Source organism: Cryptomeria japonica, chromosome 9 (assembly GCF_030272615.1).
Source record: "Cryptomeria japonica chromosome 9, Sugi_1.0, whole genome shotgun sequence".
Lineage (NCBI taxonomy): Eukaryota > Viridiplantae > Streptophyta > Pinopsida > Cupressales > Cupressaceae > Cryptomeria > Cryptomeria japonica.
In genome coordinates, this window is record NC_081413.1 from 549,429,685 (window position 1) to 549,447,761 (window position 18,077).

Here is an 18,077-nt window from a genome sequence, read left to right on the forward strand (position 1 = left end):
CAAGAACAATGTAGGCGTTATTCAAATTTTTCAGTAATTTCCCAATCTTGAAGAAGTCTTTCACAACTTTAGTGACATCATAATTAAGGATGTCCCAATAATCCTTGAAAAACGTTGGGGGGAAGCCATCCGGGCCCGGGGTCTTGAAGGCACCCATCACAAAGACCGCCATACGGACCTTCTGCGAGGAGATAGGAGCAAGGAGCTAATAGTTATCCTCCTCCCCAATGGCATTAGCGAGCTTACTCAAAAGACTATCCTAGAGAGACACATTGCTCCTTTCACACTTAGTATACATTCTGGTGAAGAATTCAGTGACATTTCAGCCAATTAGTGATTCTCCAGTGATCTCTTGATCCGAGTCATCCTTTAGAATTTTGATAAAATTTCTCCTTTTATGGATGCTCGCCAAGCAGTGGAAGAAGGTCGAGTTTTTGTCCCCCTCTTTCAACCACAGAATTCTAGATCTTTGTTTCTAGTAGATTTCCTCCTTAGAGAGGATTTCCTTCCAATTCTTACAACATTCATCTTCCTCCACTAGCATAGAGTGAGGGGGGTTACCTGCTCCCATATTGTTATGGAGTTGTTCCAGTTTGGAGCACAACTCCTTTTTCTTCTTGAAGATGTCACCAAAAGTTGCCTTATTCCAACCTTTGACTTCCCTGCGGATGAGTTTTAGTTTCTCAGTGATTCTGAATATAGCAGTCCCTTGAATCGAGGTAGCCCACCAACCCTTGACTAGGTCTCTGAAATCTAAGTGGGAGGCCCACATAATATCATAGAGGAAAGGGGGTGGACCCTAGTAGGGTCTATCCTTCCAATGGAGCAGGAGGGGGTTGTGATTAGAAGCAATCCTTGGGAGAGTCTTAAGGTAGGACTTGTGGCCAATATCCCAGTTGGTAGAGACAATAAATCTATCCAGTCTGACTTGAATTAGGTGATTGCCTTTCCTATTATTCGACCAAGTGAAGGGGACACCCTGAAGAACAAGATCAAAGAGGCTAGTGACATTAATGAGGTTGGCGAGATCTCCCATGCTATCTTTAAAATCAACTAGACCACCACATTTCTCAGAGGGGTATAGTGGAGTATTAAAGTCTCCAGCCAGCATGTACTGAGACTTCTGGTCCACCAGGATGAGTTTAGAGATTTCCTCCAATACTAGACGCCTTCCACTTTGGAATTGGGGGCATATATACTGAATAGGTGCCAATAGTGCTCACCATGTTGAAAAGTAACCGCTAATAAGTTTTGAGTGCTAACATAAATATTTCCTTGGATTTTGAGGGGGTCCCAGAGGGTAGAAATTCCCCCAAAAGCCCCTAAAGCATCCACATACAAAAAGGCAACCCCCGGCCAAAGTGTACCAGCAATGGTTGCAAAAGTTTGGTGAGACATTTTGACCTCTTGAACAAGACAAATATCAAGTTTCACTTCCAAGATATATTGTTTTATAGCGAATTGCTTCTAGGGACTATTGAGGCCCCTTATGTTCTAGGAGAGGAACTTCATTTCTTATTTATGTTGATTCCATCAAGGGTCGGTTGTCTGCCCCTTGCAACATGTCCCTTGCCATAACTTTATGTCTCGGCACCCTCTCCGAAGGTCTTCAGACTTTATTTTCAGTACCCCCACATCAGCTTTCTTAGCCTTGGATTTCTTCTTCTGGATCATCCACTCCTCATTGTCCGCCAGAGGAGATCCAAGTGCTGATAACTTCATAGGAGGAGTCGGTATGGGGGCTTTTTCTGCTTCAACAAATGTCTTTGCCTTTCTAGGGGAACAAGGGGGGGTTGTGATTAACAACTTTTTCACAACTAAGGGGGTCATAACTCCATCGGGGTTGGAGGATTGAGGATTTGTGGGGATAGAAATAGCCAAAGGCTTCGGGGAGAGGTAGTTATTACCCGTAGCCCACAGAGGGGGATGGAGAAGGAACATGGGATAGCTAGAGGGTTGACACCGAAGGGATTTCACCCTCTTCCAGGGGTATAACTGGGCTAACTTTCTTCATAGAGTCAATCGACGTTTTTAAGATCTCAAGGATCTTGTCAGTGTGGGGGTAGTCATCAGGGATTTCTTCCGCGTTAGGCAGTCCCAAGGGGGATGATGAAGAGGGAGCATTTGGGCTAATGGGTTCATCAATAATAGTCTTTTCTTTCAACTTGGGTTCTGCAGACTCCTGGGTCTTACACTCAGCATACGTGTGCCCTTGTTTAGCACACTTCTGACAAAAAAGGGTAGCATTTTCATAAACAATAGCATGGGACCAATTTCCCCACTTCGAGTTGAGAGAAACAAAATTAGGGAGAGCTTTATTAATTGCAAAATTGACACAAAAACGTGCATAAACTAACCTGGATTTAGCAAGAGTAACTGAATCAATTGTAACATAACTGCTAAATGAGTTTCCAATCCAGCGGAAGATCTGTTCATCCCAGAATTCTAGCGGTGGGCCAGGTTGTCTAACCCAAACAAGAGTCATGCGATTGAGTTTAGCTGAGGGGTCGAACCCAGGCTTCCATTTAGCCAGAGTTAGGAAATGCTTCGCATATGCCCAGGAGCCTGAGAGGACAAAGATCAGGTCTTCCTCCACAGTGAACTTAAAAAGGAAGAGACCACCTGGCATTGTCGAGATGTCGACACTGCCCTTTAGTTTCCATCTTGATTTGGCCCATCTCCTTATCATGTCAATAGATGGCCTGAAGAAGAAGAAGTGTCCAACTATCGCCAAGTGAAGAGATAAGAGATTTTATCAATGAGACCATTCGGGAGCTTGATCTTCGTTCCTTCATCAGTTTGGGTAACTTGGCCAAAGCCGCTTCCAAAGTCATATTAGTGGACCCGAGAAGGGCGTTTTTCGAGTTGGATTTGGAATCATTCTTACCAAGCTCTGCATTCATCTGTCTGGTGATAGATTCCGGCCCAGGGAGGGGTATATTCTTCACTCCATCATTCAGGCCAGAGTTTGTCGGTACCAAAGATGAAGAGGAAGAAGGAATACCACTCTTGGTGGTTTTTTTCGTATGACCAGCAGATAGTGGGGTCCCGGCAACAGAACCAACAGCATGTGAACTGACCGTGGTATCGGTTTGGGGGTCCGGTTGCAGGGAGGAAGGGACCTCCTCGGAGGGGGCGGTCATTCAGACAGTTCAGATTCAAACACAGGGAAAGGCAGGAAAGTTGCAGAGCGATGATGAATGGGAGGATGTTGTGTTAGCTACCAGTTGTTATTTTTTATGTTAATATATATTATAACTTTCAAATTTCTACATCTAATACTAGATTTTCTAAAAGATGAATTGAAAATAGTAAATCACATTAATAAAAATGCTTAAAATTTTTAAACTAGATTAAATTTGTTATATACTATATATGAATATTAGAATGAAATAAAAGTTTTTAAAATAAATTTATTTTGTTTATATTAATTATTTAAGTCATTTGTCTCATATTGGTATAGTGTGATGGTTAAATTATGGTGTTGTGGTTTGTGCCACAAAAACTCAAATTCTATAGCATGATGGTTAAACTGTGGTGTTGTAGTTCTTGTTGCCACCAAAATTGAGACCCGTTAAGATGTTAGAATGTTATTGTTGAGTTTTCATATTAGAATTGAGATTCTCGTTTGTGACCTCATTAATTCATAACTCTAAGTCGCAATTGTACTATTATTAAACTTTTATATAAACTATCTTTTACAAAAATCTTTAAAACCTTTCAAAACTTATCTTTATCTTTTAATTAAAAATAATTTTAAAATTCCCAAAAAAAAATCTCTCATAAACTTCTTGTATTTAAAATTTTAGTTCTTTTCTTATTCTATATTTTAAAGTGAAGGCTCCATCAAGAATTCTTCCTTTGCTTTGTAATAATTTAAAGTGAAATTCCATCTTACAAATAAGCATCCCTTTATTAAAGGGCTTAAATTCCTATGGGCCTAACAATCTAAACAGCCACGAAGGAATCATTATTTCTGGTTTTAAACATGGGTGGTTTGAGCTTTTTTCTACATAATGGTAATTTTGATGATTGTATGATATTGAACAAACCAGTCAATTTAGAATTTTCATATGACAGTATTCACTTAACACTTATTTATTATTGTATTTTTTAAAAAGAATTTTCTTAAATTATAAAACAACAATTTTTAAAGTCATTTAAAAAAAAAAAATCAAATAATAATTTTCCATTAACTTGAGATATACTCATAAAAAATAGAATTGTTCTTGAAATTTCTGAAATACCCCTCCAAGAATTTAGAGTTCCTGTTTCATTCCATGAAACCCTAACTTACCTGATGATTTTAGGTATCAAAATGATTGCAGGACCAATGGGTATCATGTGTAACAAAAACTCATCATGAAATGAATGGGGCATCATGCAAATAGAATTAGTAGTACAAAACCATGTTCTTTTAATATTATAACTGAAATAAATTAAACAAGAATCATGAAATTTAGTTGGTCTATTATATTTTAATTAAAATAGAGGTAAAAATTTATTCAATCACAAAAACAAATACAAAGCAAAGAGGGCCAATGGACCAGCAGAAGCATTACACACTCTTGTCTCTTTCCACTAAGTAATCCAACATGTGAGATGATTTTGGAGATAATTGTCTTCTATCTAAAACATTCCAACTCTGCATTTGATCAGAAACTCATTTGGCCAAACAATCTGCTACTCCATTATGACTTCAACCAAAATCTGATTCTCCCACGTCTACCAATAGACCATAAGTTTTGGCTCTCTTTCTGCGAGATGGAAAAAGAAATGAATACACAATTGCCTTTTAAACCCCTTGTGGATTTCACAAGAGGCTTGACACAGAATTCCTTCTACTCTATACTATGGGAATATTAAACATAATAAGGATAGTGATATATCTCTTCTTTGAAGATCGTCATCACCACCAATTATCTACCAATTACTGCATATTTTCTGTAAACTAAACTACAAACTAGGGTTCATTAAGAAAATGGTGTCAAAACAAACATTTTACAAGCATGAAGCTTCACTAATGCTACTAGGCTTCCTTGGTGATATTTCACCAAATCTTTGTGATGTAATATTCAGACAAGAATAGCATCAGTGGAACTAAATTGAGCATTCAAAGTTAGAAATGTAATTTCTTAATGAGTTTTTAGATTTTCCATGATGAATTTTCCTCTATAAGTTCCTAATTCGGATTGAAACAACTAAGTTTTACAAAAAAACACTGAACATCTATTTCTTCCTTGTCTAGCCATTAGTTATAGTTCTCTTTCTATTATCCATTACTATAATATAGATGCACGATATATTTTCTCCCTTATCAAAGTTGAAATATATTTTCTTAATTCCATTTTTGGATTTTCCATTATGAATTACCTTATATATGTTTTTGGTTCAAACTAAAATAGAGGGATACAATCCAATATATTCTAACTTGGCAGTTGGCAACGATTATAGATATTGAACTACTTCTATTTTATAGAACCACCACTATTCAGTTGTTAGAAAGCGAATCAATTCACATCTATAATAACAAAAATATTCAATTAATTAATAAATACGATCAAATATGCATTCTAATCTCTACATGAAAAAATTGTACATAAAATGCTACTTTCCTAATGTCAGAGGTGTCCATACTGCCATAACCATTTTCTTCAGTTTGTTGGCATTACTTTATCAGTTTGAAACAGTAAATGTGAATTGTTGGGATTCCAAAGGATGTAAGAAGCAACTTCCTGATACAAAAGCAAACAAGACAAGACCAGATGACTGCCAATAAGAAACAAAATTCAATTTTCACTTCATGACACAACATTATATTACTTCATAAATGACAGAAATGTACCCAACTGCTTCTAATAGTGATTATGCTTCTTAAATCAAATTATCTCTGGTTTTACCATTCCATCCATTAGTTTGTGCACACCGTGCAAATTCATTGTTTACATCAGCCTAAAATGTTACACTGAAAAACATAGGGAAAGTTAGCCTCAAATTCATTTAAGTTCAAGCAAGAACAACACAACTATAATCAAAAGCTCTGAGATTTGTAATTGTTTGGTGCATAAAAAGAGGTGTCTCAATCTCCTCTGTTGATCTCCAACTACTTCCAATTTTTGAAGCACATGTAGTAGGAACATCCACTCCCCCTAATCATCACAATCACAACACTAAAATTCATTGCCAATTCCTAAGAAATCAGATTCTATTAGTTCTTGAAATTAGAGACAAGCTACCATTCCCAAATGTAAGCTCTCTCCCAAATTTTTGTGTTGGAATAGGAAATGGACTGCATAGCACCTCTAATCTAAAAGGGAAGGGTATAAGGGGGAGTGTGATGTCATTATTTGGGATAGAACAGGTGGCATCTTTAATTTTTATTTTTTTTTTTATTTTTTTATTTTTATGAGGGGGGATTGATAAAGATAGTTCAATGACCTAGATTGGGAGTTCACCTTCCATGATTGTTTAAGACAAGTCGAGTCCCCCCTCTCACCAATGGCTTCTTCAATCTTACATCAATAAAGATCCTTACATGTATTAAGGAGTCTTTCTTCATCTATGTGAATTCACATGGATTCACCTTTACAAGATCAAGAGGAATAGAGTATCTTCTTTTGAAAACATATTGGGAAGGTAAAAAATTGGCTCGGGTCCTTGCTTGTAAGTCATTCATACATTTCTTAAGACTCTTAAAAGATATGCACACTCACTTATATAGTCCAAATGCAATTCAAAACCATCACAAGGTGCAAAGCTAAGAGAGAAAAATACATAAAAACACCCAAAATTATTTTTTCACAACCCTTTAAATTATTTAAAAAAACAAAACTAAATTTCACCAAATAAAATAAATTTAAATTGCTTAAAAAAATTTAGCACACCAAAATATTTAAATAAAACTAATAACATAAATGGGAACACAAATATACATTGTATAGCTTAACAAAGGGTCAAGGTTGTTTGTCATAATTAGGATAACATATTCAAACTCATGTCACTACATTGTGAAGACCATAATGGTAGGTCATCTATGATAATCACTCAATGCTCCTATTGACCAACATATTAACCACTTGCACATTCATTGCACACATTAAATACTACCATAGAACTCATAGCCAAAGCATGATGATATTAAGTCATACTATTTATGAGAACTATTTAAAATCACAAAATATCAATTATTACATAGACACCATATTAGTAACCACATATTATAAGGCACAATTATAAATTGAACTAGTAATTCCTTGCAATTTAATTCACATCATCTAAATCTATATATCATGTTCAAATGTAATTCATAGCATTGATTGACATTAAATTCTCATTTTAATCTCTTAAGGGTTCTTGGGTCCAATCTTTGGAATATGAAGGGATTCCCTTTCGTTGCAAAAGGTGTTTTAAAACTGGTCATGCGACTGCACAATGTGGCTTTGAGAAAAAGGCTATGACGACCACTTGGTGGAAAGGCACTTCTCATCAGCATTATATGATTGAGGATAAATCTGAACAACCTAAGAACTTTTCAGAGGTGGTTGCTAGGGAACCACGGGATCTTGGGGCTTCCTCTCCAGATGTCATTGTGCTTGAGTCTCTTGTTGTTACCCCTAATGTGAGAATGAATGGGCCTCTGGAGGCTAATTCTAGCGATAGCGCTCCGACTCTTAATTTTGGTGGTCATTCTGATAAGGCCATGCCTGCAGGGAAGAATACAGATGATTATTCTGGGACTGTGGTTGTTGTCTTTCATTCTCAGAATAATGGTGGGATGGCCTGGCATGACATGGCAGCACAAGTGGAAGAGGGCAAGATTTTTGTCAAGGGAAAGAAAGCAAAGTTCTCTAACCCTCCTTTTGACATGACTCTCTGCTCCCACAAGAGTAGCTCTAAAAGTAAATCTTGATGGTTCTTGTTCGGGGGTTGGTTGTAGGCTGGCTGCAAGCTGCTCTTTTTGCAGTTGTGTCACTGACTGCATGTTGTTATTTTTGCAATCTTTTGTCCTAGCTTATATGTGCCTTCGTATTCAATTTGTTTGGACAACTTTCTTGTTGTGGGTTCCAAATCCTTTCAAAATCTGATTGTTAAGGTTTTTGGGTCCCTTCAAAACCTGTTTTTCCTTTAATCAAAACATTAAATTCTCATTTTATTTTCTATTCACATTTAACTCAAAATTAGTAATTAAATTATTTTTCATTCAAAACTCATGCTAACATTCAATTTGGTATCCCCAATCATTCTAGAGATGATCAAAATTATGATATAGGGATCATCTAAAGTCAAGATTAGCATTAATATAAAATATAGTGATCATATGACTTCTTAGTGATTATCTAGGCAAGCATAAAAATATAGCATGATTAAACATCCCTAAACACAATAGTCAACAACATATTATGTCCATATTTATAATAAAAATTCATGTCCTAAATAAAGTTGTATTGATTCACCGTTCATATTCAATCCCTAAGAAAAACTATCATATTAGCTCCATTACATCTCATATCATAATTGATTTCAACTTCAATATTTAAATAAAAATTTGAATAAATATTTCTATCCATATATAATTTAGTATTATAGTCAAATTCTAATTTAAATGCTTAAATTTCTAATATATTGTAAGGTCATAATCAACTCCATGATTCAAGCAATAGAAGGGAAACATGCAAAATCCTATTATTTCTAACACTCACTTGACAAGTCATAATTATGACAACTTTGAACAAAGCCATGAAAATAATCAGGATTTAGACAATCAATAGTAGAATCACAAATTAATTTTAAGAAAGACCTCGCTAATTAACAACCTCCCAATAAGAATCCATGAACCATACAAGCTTCCATCCAAAAGGATTTGTAAACAAATCAACATTATAATAAAAGAGATAAAATTCATAAGCCACTAAGAAGGGTACAACTAAGGTCACAAAATAATTGTGTGCTCGCGCGCGCACACACTTAGCATGGAACTAACTAGTTTCATAAGTCACTAAGCAAGAAGGGTAAAACTAATGTGCAAAATGATTGTGCATGCACGCGCGCACGGACATGACTTGGCTTAGATACAATCTCGTGCTTTAGATCTACCTAGTGTTCCTCATATTTTATTATCTAAAAAATCTTGATAAATTATATTCAACATGTTAGTGTATTGTGTCCTTCATCCATGCATATAAGTTGTCTACCATTTACATATTGTATATATCTACAACATAGACATTTCCTACTACGGTGCCAGTAGTTATGTCTAACCATTGGGTTATGTGATTTATTCTTCTCAAACTTAAATTGCAAGTAACATATTTGTTATGTTCTTTTCCAAGGTAGATGGTGTATATGGTGAAAAGTGATGATAAACTATTGTAAAACCATAAAGATCCAACCACAAACAATCTAAGTCCTATAGTGAAACATTCACCAATACCGATAGAGATACCTAAGATCATGCAAATCAACAAAATAAAGAAATATTACCATTCACATGTCAAGTAGGGTTTCAATATCCATTGTCTCCTATCTCCATTGATCTTGTTTGATATATTTTCTCTCAAATTTTATGTGTGCACAAGAGCTCAACAAAGAACGGATATGTGGTTGATAGTTTGGTTGCAAGAAGGCTTGATTGCATCGTTAGGTGATTAGATGATTAGCTAGTTGGATTGATTAGGGTTGATAATGAAAGAGAGTATCCTCTTATATAGAAGACATTGTAAGAAATGGAGGGATAAGATTAAGAGGTGTAAAGATAAATGATCGGCTAGGATTAAAGGGTAGGTAGAAGAAATAATTAAATGATAAAGGGGGTAGGTAAGAGAAGAATTCAGAGATGAATGACATGTGTCATGGGTAGAAAGGCTAATGAATTAATTAAATAAATAAAAATTTATTTAATTAATAGAAGAAGTGGGATCAATTAAATAAATAAAATATTTATTTAATTTACGAAAAGGACAATTTAAAGAAATAAAAGTATTTATTTAAATGAGGAGAGACTTAGAAGAGGATTAATGAATTAATTAAATAAATAAAGATTTATTTAATTAATAGAAGACTTAGAATAAAATAATTAAATAAATAAAATATTTATTTAATTAGACGGGATCATTTTAGGTGTCTACAGATGGTTTTGTATGCTCGAAAAGTGTGGAATCTGCAAAACAAGACACAAACAACTCAAGCACACCAATGAAACATTATATTAGAGGATTCAAATGAAACATAAAACATAAGTAAATGAAACAAAAGCTCTAAAAGTGTCTCATTGTTCTCTATCTCCAAGGATCCTTCAAATCAAGGTGGTTCTCAGCTTGGAAGAGCACTTGATCTCTAGGATGACTACCTAAAGAATGAGGGATATATGATCTAAGATCTAAAAGTTGTGCAAATAAGATATTAGTGAATGCTATTGATATGAAACTATGATATGGTGCAAAAATGATAAGATTAGTACGATATTAAGCTAGCATGAGAATGATATGAAGATGATATTAAACTAGCATGAACTAACATGATATGCTAAACATGATAAAATCTATGTTGTGATGCTACTAAAAATGATCAAAAATGCTTAGAGATGGCAAATGAGACTCCTTGATAACCTGCACACAAGAAAATAACATAACATGGATGCAAAAACCTGGGATGATGATAATGCATAAATGAGGCCTATTTATAGAAGAAATGGGCCATTGGATGGCCAAGATTGAATTAGCTTATGAAGGGTTAAGATTGAATGATTTTCAATCCATGTGATACTTTCAACCCAATACCATGTTGACAAGTGTCACCATGAGGAGGCTTGAGAGAAGAGATAAGGAGCATTAAATGCTTGAGGGGACATGAGGGTTACTCTAGGGAGTTGCGTTAAGGTTGGATTAATGGATATTCCTTTTATCCAAGGGATAAATGAATGTGCAAGGGTTAAATGGTTACCTTAGTCAAAACAGTAAATGCTTTGAAGAGACCCATGGGTTAAAAGGATGGTTAAGCTAGAGGAAAGTCTCTAACCAAAGGTCAAAGGTGGGTTAGTTAGATTTAAGCCTTAAAGGCTTGAGAAGACTTTGGGGTAAAAAGGATTTTCATGTTTGTAAGAGCCTTTATTGTTTTGGAAGACTTTAGAGCTTAACCATTTGAAGACATGAAGCCTTTAATGGTTATTGAAGACTTTGGAGGTTTTTGAGAAGTGACTTCCTTTTATTTAGGAATGTGACAATGATTAGGATGGGATTTGGTTAATTAAGATGGATTAGGATATTCTAGAAAAATGATTAGTGTGCAAGTGGATTTTGTAGAAGAATGCAAGTGGGAGGAATTTTGGGATTTTCAATTAAAATAAAATTATTTATTTCAATTAAATGGTGCAACTTGCATTTGGATAGATATTTCAATAAATATTAATTTATTTAAATGTAAATGTGAATTTTGGATTTTATTTAAATAAATCTTAATTTATTTAAATGAGAAAAAGGGGGATAAAGCATTAAATGCTTGAAGACTTTGAGGGAAACTATTAAAGGTTTAAGAAGACTCTAAAAGGAAGTCTTTAAAGGCTTAAAGACTTTAAGGAAAATCATTAAAGGCTTGAGAAGACTCTAGAAGGAAGCCATTAAAGGCTTGAAGACTTTAAGGGAAGCCATTAAAGGTTTCAAGTGGGTGAGGATAAATAGGGTTTTAAATAAATAATTTTATGGTGCAACTTGCTTTTGTAGGAAAATGCAAGTGGGTGAAAAATAAAGGGGATTTAAATAAATGTTTACATATGAAAGAAGATTTAATTAAAAAAATATTATTTATTTATTTAATTAATGGTTTGAATTTGGTTAAGTGAATTAAATCAAATAATTTATTTGATTAATAGGAGAAGAGGGTTGCAATGGATTAATTAAATATTAATTTAATTAATAGTTAAAAAAGGGGAAACGATTGATTAAACGTGAAAATAGTTGGATAAATAATAATTAAGCAAATATAAAATTCATTTAATCAAGTGGATAGAAATAAATGTCTATGAGTTTTAATTTACTACCATTATTTGTTTTTGATATTAAAAGCAGCCAAAAACGAGGGGGCTGACCCATAGGAACAATTAGAAGGACAGTGGCTAAACCATTGTCTGCATATAATCAGCAAAGAAGCAACCTTTTACCTCTATCAAAAATAAAAACCATACTACGAGAGTTTATCAGCAATAAAGTAATACTAATCAGAGTTTTAGTCATTTGCCACGCAGGGCAATAAACAGAGAAGTATAAACAAAAGCATAAACTAGCCTTATCCACCCAACGGCTACACAATATAGTCAAAAAACCAGAAATCCTCCACATGCAAATAGTTATTTATTTTTCCCTTGGCTCTTCTTAGGGGCAGCTTTCTAGCCCATTCCTTGGTGAGGAACTTGAACAGGGTTTTGTAGTCCTCGTCCCCCTTGCCTTTCCCTTTGGTCGTGCTTTCCTGCATGAGCACAGAGTAGTAGCCGAGCATCGCATAACATTTAGCGCAAACTTGGAGACATCATGCATCTTGGACTCCGTCACCTCCAGTCTGCTCGTGATCACCTGCACATTGTCAGAGAGGACCTCCATCTTTTTCTCTAGCTCCGCCAGGTTGGATTCCTCCTCCTCCTTCATGTTGTTGGCCTCCTCAATGACCATCATTTTTTCCATCCTAAAGGTCGGGGAGGGGAAATTGGAAGGCTCCGGACTCTTGGAGGATAAGGGGATTTCCAAAGCCCAGGTGGAGCTCACGGAATGAGGGGTCGGATTATGCCAGGCCAAGGGCATTTTATTAGTCAAGATGGAATTTCCAGTGTCATGCGAGGAGGAGAGGTCTCTCAAGGATTTATCTGAAGGTTTAGAGGCAAGTCCGCTAGAAAGACGGGGGGTATTGGCTTCTTCAGTAATTTCCATATCAGAGTCAATCTCTTGGATTTTGACTCTCTTGGGGGTTCTGACCTGTATAAATTAAATCATAATGTTTCTCAACAAATGTTATTCATTTTCATAGTAAACACTAATAGATTTGAGTTGCTACCAACATTGCAAGGGATAAATAGAATACTCATACCTCTTATTATTGATTGTCAACAGAGAAATTTATCTTTCTCTGTCCATCTAGTCATCCAGATTCAAAATCATTTCATTTTTAATATCATCCACTCATTCATTAATCTAATGACTTAGAATAGAACATCAACCTAAATTATTAGAACTGTACTTAGAACAAAATACTAAATTCACAAACATCCACTTCAAGTGAAAAGTCTTAGATTTTGATGATTCAATTTTTTTTCATTTAAAAATAAATCTTTTGTCCTAAGTAATGTTTAATAAGACAAGAATATACCTTAACACAATTAACTTTCATAATGAAAATAGTGTAAAGGATGGCTTGTTATTACAAATCCCTCCATTTTCGTCCTTGTATTTATATATAATTATAGGCATTTGACATATAAAATAAACATGAATAGCATTTTTGTTTAGAATGTTGTTTGAATCATATAAAAAAATAATATTTAAAAATATAAATATAAGCATCTAAATATTTTTCTATATTTTTATTAGTTAATATATTATAAGATATTAAATATACTTGAAACATCATTATCAAAGAAGAATTCTCATTTAGCATAGTCAAAGAATTGACAAGAACAGAGGAATTGCTTGGATACTCCTATTTGCTAAGATTATTTTATTAGTTAATTAAATGAAAATTATGGTTAATATTATGCATGAATAACACTTTTATAAATGTACAATTTCCAATCGTTAAAATACTTTCATAGTAAGATTTTATATACATAATTCATTATTTTTATAAAACTGCTTATTGATACTACAAACTATTTCTTTATTCAAACAAATAATAGCCTACAAAAATTTATTCCATAAAAGTAAAATAAATAAGCCACTAAAATTATACAAATGGTGTTTAAAATAGCCTTTTAAATATTACACTTTGTACAACTTAATTACGAGTGAATCCTTCTCCCCTTTTCATGGTGCAAGTGCTAGTATGCTTAATGTAGATTTATAAGGTGTTATGTCATAATCATATAAGAAAATGAAATCAAAGAAAGAAGGACAAAATGATAATTATTTTTATACGAGATCACATTGATCTTTTGTTTGATTGGAGCAAATTTGTTCTAAGGTAAATGGACCTCATTGATTATTAAATAGACATAATAAACAAGGTACACATCATTGTTAAGTATATAGTGTATATTATTGTTATTCTTAAATAATTGGATTCAAATTATAACTAACCAAACAATATATCTTTGATAAAAGTCATTTGTCCATAGTGTCCTTAGTCATCTATGATGAGAACATTTTGTGATTACAAGTGAAGAATATTCAAGTCATATTTTAGTATACAATATTTTTTTGGTGAAATCCTTTTGTTCATAGGTGTTCCTATCCATGATGAGTACATATTGTGAATACAAATGAACAATATTCAAGTATTAATTTAGCAAATATGTTTTTAATAAAGTTTCTTTGTTCATAAATGTCTTTAACCATATATAACATAAATATATTGAAAATACAAATGAACAATATGTAGATATTATTTTAAGAAATAAAAAATATTTGTTTATAAATATCTTTCAAATATATTGCAAATATAAATAAAAATTTGTTAAATAATACCCTATAAACAGTATTGTTTCCATAAAGCTCTTTTTTCATACATATTCTTAAGCATCTATAATAAATATCTAAACATAAGACTTAAAAAATTGAAGTACCTATTTCAATAGCTATGGTCCAAATTATAATAAGAGTAGTATTTTGAGATCATGTGCAAATGAGCTGACACATTAAGGTACATAACTAGTGGACAATTTCAACCATAGTCAAATCAAATAATTCATTGAATAATGAAAAATGAACCTCATGACATTTAAGGGTTGAATGAGACAAATACAAGGAAAAAAGCAAGTGAATGCATAAATGAGAACCAAATACAGGTAAAATGATAGGACTTGGCAACCTACTCACCATTAAATCACTAAATTGTCGAGCCCATCCTAGTATTTGTTGGCACCAACAAATTTTTTTGATAATGACAAAGTTTTGTCATTTGAATTTATGGTGAACATTTTAGGTTAGCTTTGTAAAGGATTAAAGTTATATTATTTCATGTATGTAATGTTTTTGATTAAGTAAAATCAAGTTTTAAAGGGACCAGAAAACCTATACAAGACAGGTTTTAGAAGGACCTGCAACCCGAACCGAAAGACAAACTTGAAAGACCACTCAAAGAAATAGAACACAAGAAAGAATTGGCCCAGCCAATCAAAAGAAGGGGAACAACATTAACCCCCACCCAAAAACCAAGAAGCTGCCAAAAACCAGCAGCCCTACCCCAGCCAAGAAAGATCAAGAATTTGACCTTCCCTTATGGGATCGAAGGGTCATATCAAAAGAGGACTGGGACAATTTAGATTTTTTACTTTTAACAGTAATCCATCCCTCCTCAACCCTAGCAACAGCCTTTTGCCAAGAGGAAGGGTCCAAAATAGAGGACCTCCCATCACCAGGAGGAGCAGAGCCAGCCTCCACAGATGTAGAGACAATAGAAGATCCAATAGCAATCTGAGATGCAGGAGGGTCATCCATCGAATCATTTTTCTCACTCGAGGTGCCACCGCAGGCATTCACATGTTCCTGAGGCACATCAACACCAGAAACAGGAGGCGTACCCTCAATCTAAGGAACCTGTGCCACCACCTGGGAGAAGCTTTTCTTTTTAACAAAATAATGTTCAGAGGATGCACCTTTCCACCAAAAAGTGGATCTTTTTTTCTTTTTATCTGTTTCACACCCTGCAGCAACATGTCCAGTCTGGAAGCACTTTCGACATCTAAAGGGAATACCTTCAAAGTCAAGTGGTTGGACCCAAGATCCCAAGGAAGATTCAATCTCTAACTCAGCTGGAAGCCCTTTAGAGACATCAATGTTAACCAAAATACGAGCATAAGTAGAATGATAAATTTGGTAGGATTCCTTATCAATCATTAGGAATTCACCTAAAGCCTCCCCTACTTCCTCTAGCAGAGAATTCGTCCAAAGATGAAGGGGAAGGTTGGGGAGCCTAACCCAAATAGAAATATCATTAAATGAATCAGTAGATGGATTAAAGCTTGAGAACCAGGGTTTAACCATCAAAACATATTTGTCCTCCCAGCTGAAAGGATTAATCCCTAAGATTTTCGATCTATCCTCTGCAAATTCAAATTTAGCAATGAAAAAACCCCTGGCTGAGGGAAAGATGTTAACTGAACCTTTTATGATCGGTTCCCAACTTTGGGAGATCCAAGTATGCAGCTGAGGAAGGCTTGGCCAAAAACCCCGGAACCTACAAATCAGACCATGAGCTTCAAACACTGAGGAAGTGTGGACGATCTCCATGTCCGTATCTGCAGACACCTTGAAAACCAGAGGTTTGCAAATAGAAACCGCCACAGGCCCTAAGCCACGAGTACCTTGATCGGCTGCAGAGGGCGCAGGAAGCACCGTACCACCATCTGAAACCCCTGCAGAGCTTCCAAGAGCAGCACCGGGACTAGCCGCACCAGGGGTTAGGGTGGAATGCAAAGAGTCAGCATCGCGAACAACAGTCGTGTCCTTAGCAACAGTCGCAGACGGCAACGTGGTGACCTTAGCAACAATCATAGCCGCACCAGGAGTTAGGGCGGATTGCAGAGGGTCAGCCTCGCGAGCAGCAACGGCGGCCTTAGTCGCAGTCGTAGATGGCATCGTGGCGGACGACATCGCAGACTTGGAAGCCCTCGCAGTTGCGGCGGATAGCATCGCAGACAAGGTTTTATTAAAGTGACAGGTCATTCATGTATGTAATGTTATTTATTATTATATTTTGTATTAAAAAATAATGAGTGATGATTATGATAGAGTTTAAATTAATATTATTTAATTGTTATTTTTATATATATAATTTTTTATCAGTGAGAGATTATAATAGAATTTATGTTAAGATTATTTATTTATGTCATATTAATTGTCAAAGTTCTATCATATTGAAGTTGTTGGTCTTTTTTTAATTAGTTTGTTTTGTATATACTTATTTTTTATTGGATATTTTGTTTTTATAATATTAATATTTAGAAAAAAAAAATTACCATTCATCTAATTTTTTAAATTAAATAGAATTTGTAATCTTATAATAAATTTATGAATATGTGGAAACTATTTTTTTATACTCTCTATAATACATGTCTCTTCTTTTTTTTTTCTCTTTTTAAAATTTTTTTCCTACTCAATTTTCATTGAACTTTTATAATCCCATAAAGTGATTTTATTCCTTCTTAAAGATTAATAGAATTTGTAATCTTATAATAAATTTATGAATATGTTGAAACTATTTTTTATACTCTCTATAATACATGTCTTTTCTTTTTTTTTCTCTTTTTAAATTTTTTTTCCTACTCAATTTTCATTGCACTTTTATAATCCCATAAAGTGATTTTATTCCTTCTTTTCTTTTCTTTTTTGTCTTTAAAAGCTTGGAATTTGGAGATTGTTTGGTATATGAGATGGCTTCTCATCTTGTTGCTCTTTTCTTGTTTGGTTTTATTCTGGTTCCTCGAGGTCTTCAGCATCCTCTTCTTCTCCTTCTTTGGGTTATATTATGTTTGCTCACAATGTTTGTATTGGCAGGATCTCTTATAATGATATCTCTTATGCTCTTTAGTATCATTCTAATCAGTGGTTTGGAGAATTGTGTTTCATAGACAGGGTGGTCCAGATTCGAATTATTGGCTGATCTTCTGGTTTTTTGGATGGATACACTTCTTCCTGATGTTTCACTCTTACATTTTTCTCTTGTATGCATCCTCTGGTAGCTTCCTTTATATCTAATAAGGCTTGTTATGTAATTGGGATGGGTTTTTGGATGGATTGTGCCCATGGGCTTCTTGTAATGGGTAGATAGGCTTGTGTTACTTGACCAATACTGAAGGGTTTTCTTACTGGTTCTTTCCCTTCAATGCTCTTTTAACCAAACACTATAATAAAAAAAACAATTATTAATATATTTCAATGATT